This window comes from Gavialis gangeticus, unplaced genomic scaffold (assembly GCF_001723915.1).
Source record: "Gavialis gangeticus isolate Ggan-Ray unplaced genomic scaffold, GavGan_comp1, whole genome shotgun sequence".
Taxonomy (NCBI): Eukaryota; Metazoa; Chordata; order Crocodylia; family Gavialidae; genus Gavialis; species Gavialis gangeticus.
The window spans coordinates 67829546-67834668 of record NW_017729031.1 but is presented as its reverse complement, the minus strand read 5'-3'; positions in this window follow the sequence as shown (position 1 = coordinate 67834668).

Below are 5123 nucleotides of genomic sequence, written 5' to 3'. Positions count from 1 at the left end.
TCAGCCCCCTACCTCATCATGGGGTTTCAATTTTCCCCCCCACCCCCACACCCCTTTTTCCCTTCCACAAACTTACCTCCATGCAGCAAATGGGCTTTGGGCTTTGTAGCTCTGCTGGTATGCTTTGCTCCTTGATCTCTGTGGGCCAGTCAGGCAGGCTCCTGGTCATGAGCAATGCCTGTGGGCTGTGGCCAGCCTGCATATGCACATATACATGATGCCTTCACTGCGTGCCTCTCCCTCCTGGGGCCCCGATTTCCTGAAGGGCCCTGGGCTACTGCCCACCTGGCCTGGGCATTAATCCACTGGCCTTGCTGGCTTACATCCAGCCCAGGGCATGGGGTGACCACTGTAGCAATGGTGGGTCTGAAGATGGCAGCAACAAGAGGTCTGGCAATGACAAGTTACCCATGGGAGGGGGTACTGGTGTACATTCATGGTCTGGGTATGGTAGTGGTGAGCCAAACTCACTGCTGATGGGCAGGGCCAAAGGGCCCTGAATTCTGCCACAGGCCAGCTCCTCCTCCCCCTCCGCCCACCCCTTCTAGTCACTTGGTAGGCCAGAAGAGAGGTTCTGAGGGATGAATCCATCCTGCATGCCATAGATTTGACAGCCCTGCATTAGTGCATAGACACACATGTCCATATCTCTCCTTTTCCCAAACACACACAAAACATTCCTTATTTGCTGTTAACCTTATGTATGGAGCCCAGTTTCACTACTCTTTGTTTACTTCCTGGGTAGACAAAAACAAAATGTCACAGGTTTGATAATTGGAGCTCAATCGTTAGAGAAAGCACGTCCTGCAACTACCTTGACAGCCTTTGCTGGCTTAAATAGATGAGAAAAACACTTCAAAGTGAGGTCTAAAAGCTGCCCTCAGTGTGAACTGGCCTCAGGAAAGAACAGTGATACTTCTATTCTGTCTTGAGAGAGAGATTTTTTTCCCCCCATAAAGCAGAGATGGTTTTGTAATTGGCACAGAGGAGTCTTTTACTTATGAGGCCTTGGATATATTTTAAAAGTACAAGGTGCCAGATTTAGTCCTCCTGCTGTGTTTACACTATTACTATTACTATGACCAGGAATGTCAGAATATGTCTAGACTGCAAAAAAAGATCTGTTCTTAACTCAGGTTGGTTAACTCATTGTAACAGGGAGCTCTTACTTCTGTTACTAGGAAGTGGGCAGATTGAAGAAAACCTGATAGCAAGGGGCAGCAGGTGTGGGATGCCTGTTTAAATTTAGCTGCAGGCTGAAGAATGGGAGGTTGCAGATGAAGGAATCAGCAGCACATGGGCCATGGGGGTATAAGTCTGGGTCAGATGATCAGAACAGAGCTAGGCTTGAGGCATATAAGCCCAGCATCTGGTCATAAAAAGGGAAGTCTCACTGGCTGCTCCAGGGCAAGGGGATTCCAGTAAAACTATCTGCAGATTAGAGCAGGGGTGGGCAATTATTTCAGGCAGAGGGCCACTTACCCAGTTTTGGCAAGCTGTCAAGGGCTGCATAGGTAGCCCTGGCCCTTGACAGGTGTCCCACCCCATGGTTACCATCTTGGGACCAATGTCCAAGGGCCAGCACCGGTGGGGCCTAGAGCAGGGCGCCAGCTGGCAGGGGTCTGTGAAGCTGGGCTGGGCTGCACCAGCAGGGAGAGGGGGGAGCTGGCCCAGCTTCATGGAGCCCCTGCCAGCCGGGACCCTGTACCTGTGCCACCCTGCTCTAGACCTTGCTGGCGCTGGTCCTGGGACACTGGTGCAGGCCCTGTGCAGGCCCTGTGCTCACTCCCAGTGCCCATCCAGCCCCGCGGTACAGGTGGGGGCAGCACACAGCCTCAACCCCCTGCTCACTGGCAGGGAAGGAGCTGGTGCAGAGCACGGGGAAAAGTGGCCCCTAATTCATTCCATGGTTGGTGCTCCCTGCTGCAGCCACTTGCAGCCTGTGCAGGGCTGTCCTGAGCAGGAACAGACAGCCCCATGTGGGCTGCAAGAGGCTGCAGTGCAGGTCGCTGGCCACAAGGTGGGCAAGGGGCCGCTTTTCCCATGCCCAGCAGCAGCTTGTAACCCACCCCCACTGCCAGCCTGGGCCCAGCACTGGCTCTGGGGTCACCCTTTGGGGCCGTGCATGGCAGCAGCAGTTGCAGCCCCTTCACTTGGTGCACTGGGAAGTGTTTGCTGCTGTCTGCCTGGAGCTTGTACGCTGGGCAGTCCAGAGGTGGTGGTGGCAGCCACACTGCAGCTTACCGCGGCATGAGTTCTGGGTGGGCAGCAACAGCAAATGCTGCCCAGTGCAGCAAGCGGGGAGGAGGGGGTCTGCAGCTGCTACTGTCATGTGCAGCCCCAATGGGCAAGCCCAGAGCCAGTACAGGGCAAGATACAAGCTGGTGCAGAGTGCAGAGAAAAGCAGCTCTTTGCCCACCCCATGACTGGCATCCCGCACTGCAGCTTCTCGTAGCCTGTGTGGGGCTGCCTGTGCCTGCTCAGGGCAGTCTCACGCAGGCTGTGAGCAGCTACAGCAGGGAGCACTGGCCACAGGTTGGGGAGGGGCTGCTTTTCCCTGCATTCCATACCAGTTGCTTCCCTGCCCTTCCCTCCCACCCTTACCTGATCTTCCTGCACTGGGGCAGCCACATGGTCCCAGGCCAGAAGCTCCTATTGAGCATTCTAGCTGGGGGGTGGGGCCAGGCAAGCCCTGCTGTTGCAGGAGGCTGATAGGGCTTCTTCTGTGTCCTACTGCCCCTGGTTCCTGTTATTTTTTACAGGAACCAAGGACAGATAAATTTTAATTTTCAAAAAGAATTTTAGGGGTCCTGTGGGCTGGATAGAATGGCCTTGTGGGCAAGATCTGGCCCACAGGCTGTATCTTGCCCAACCCGGATTAGAGTCTAGCCAGCATAGGAGAGGTACCTGGTAAGAGTGACCATATATCCTATTTTTCCAAAACAGTCCTGGATTTTGGAGGCTGGTCCCATCTGTGGGGCACAGATTAAAAAGAGCGTCCCAGGTGCAGTCTGATGGGGAAGGGAATTGATGTAGTTCCCCAGAAAGGTGGCTGGGCAGGCTACCTGTTGCAGCATGCCATTCCACCTCTGCATTTCTCTGCAGCAGGCCACTGACATGGGGGAGAGGAGGGAGGCAAGAGTAGGGGGAAGGAGGGGGAGGGGGAACAGTATCCCAGATGTCTTGTATTTCCAACTGGGACAATGGTCACCCTACACCTGATGGCTGAAAGGGTGGATGCAAGCCTGCTTGAGGAGGAGGGCTTGAGGACCAGAGACCTAGAGGGGTTTTATATTTAAGTTAGGAGCAGTTAGGTTGATGTTTCATGTTTGAGTTTCACCAGAGGACTGGACTGTGGCTGTATGGGTGGCCTGGAGGCACTCTGTGTTTCAAGCCCTGGGGCTGCTGTGGGGCAGGAGGAACAAGCCAGGCTAAGGTTGAGAGCAGAGCTGACCTGAGCAGGGTGCAAGGCCCAGGGCAAATCAGCCCACGCAGGGCCTCACCCTCATTCTGATCTGGGTCCTGGACCCAAAGAAGCTGCCACTGCCAATGGCAGTGGTGGCATCGGTGGGGGTGGGGAGGGGGAGTAGCAAGCAGTTGGATGTAGAGCCACTGCTCTGCCCAGCTCTGAGCTGCTGCTGCTCTGGCCCTCTCTGTGGGGACCCCCAAAGTGTGGGGCCTAGGGTGGTTGCCCCAATTTGCACCCTCCCTAGGGACAGCCCTGGTTGAGAGGGCCAAAGCCTGGGCACAGAATGAGAGAGGCAGGCTAGGGCCAAGGCCCAAAACAGTGGAACAGAGATAAGGGCTCAACCAAGGAAAAGGGGGCCAAAGCCTGGATGGCTGAAGCCCCAACAACAGTTTTGAGCCTGAGTGGGTGATACCTTAAAAGGGAAACACCTCAAGGGGGCACAGAAATACACCCCCCACACACAAACACCAGACTAAGTGTGTACCTGGTAATTCAAAGACAGAGCCAGAAGGGAGAAGCACTAGAGAAAAAACTTCCAGCCTCCCAGGACTACTTCCTCAGTAAACTAATGGGAACATCAAAGCTGTAGTAGGTGAGGAACTAAAGGTGAGGTGGGGCCAGAGAATAAGGCAGACAGGTCAGACTCAGAGGTTGCCCCATGAGCTTGCTAAACTCCTGTGAATAGCAGTGAAGACAATGTAAGTTTTGTTTTAATTGGGTGAATAATTTCAGTTAAGATGCAATTATAAAGGAGACATACATTGAATCTGATTCCCAAACCAGTCAGAGAACAAAGTTGCCTCAATTCATTTGTTGCCTTGTGGGGTTAGGCCAACTCTCAGGATCTCAATATTGTGCTGTTAGACAAGAGGGTGTGACAGAATTGCACATATACAAACATACAAATCAATTAGGTGTAAACACATACACACACAGACGCATACACACACTACCAACTCAGGCACATATACATCCCAACCAGCCTAGGCACATGAATACCTATCACCAATTCAAGCACATACACACCAAAAATTAGACAACAATCAGTTGTCAGTACCCACACACTCCGTACACAAACACGGATCACTAATTTGTATATCACGCACACGATGACATATATGTGTGTGTGTGTGTGTGTGTGTATTCACCAGTTCACACACATACCACCCATCTACACATACACACAGGTGAGTTCCTAACTTAGATGGTATGGTATGTATGTGTGTGTTTGGGGTACTTGGGATGCCTGAGGGAAGGCTAAGGTAAGAGAGAATGTATAAGGAGTCAAAGTTGCTGGAACTGGCATTAGAACCAATAGACTAGAGAGAAGCTGGGCTGAGGAACTAAGGCTTGGGGTTACTTAAGTTCAAGTGGCCCCAGGGTTACTTGAGGTCACTGGTGCAAGGGAAAAACCCCAGTGGCAAAGAAGAGACAGCCAGGAAAGAACCTGAGGCAGAAACCTGGGAGCTTGGGGATGGAAACTGAGGTAGATAGCTGGGAGTTTGGGGGGCAGATAAGTGGTGGGAAGGAGGAAACAGATAAATGCCCAACTCGGGATTTCAAAATAACAGGTTTATTAGACAGACAACACACTACACAGCCCCATGAAGTTATTGATTCATACACACACACACACACACACACACACACACAC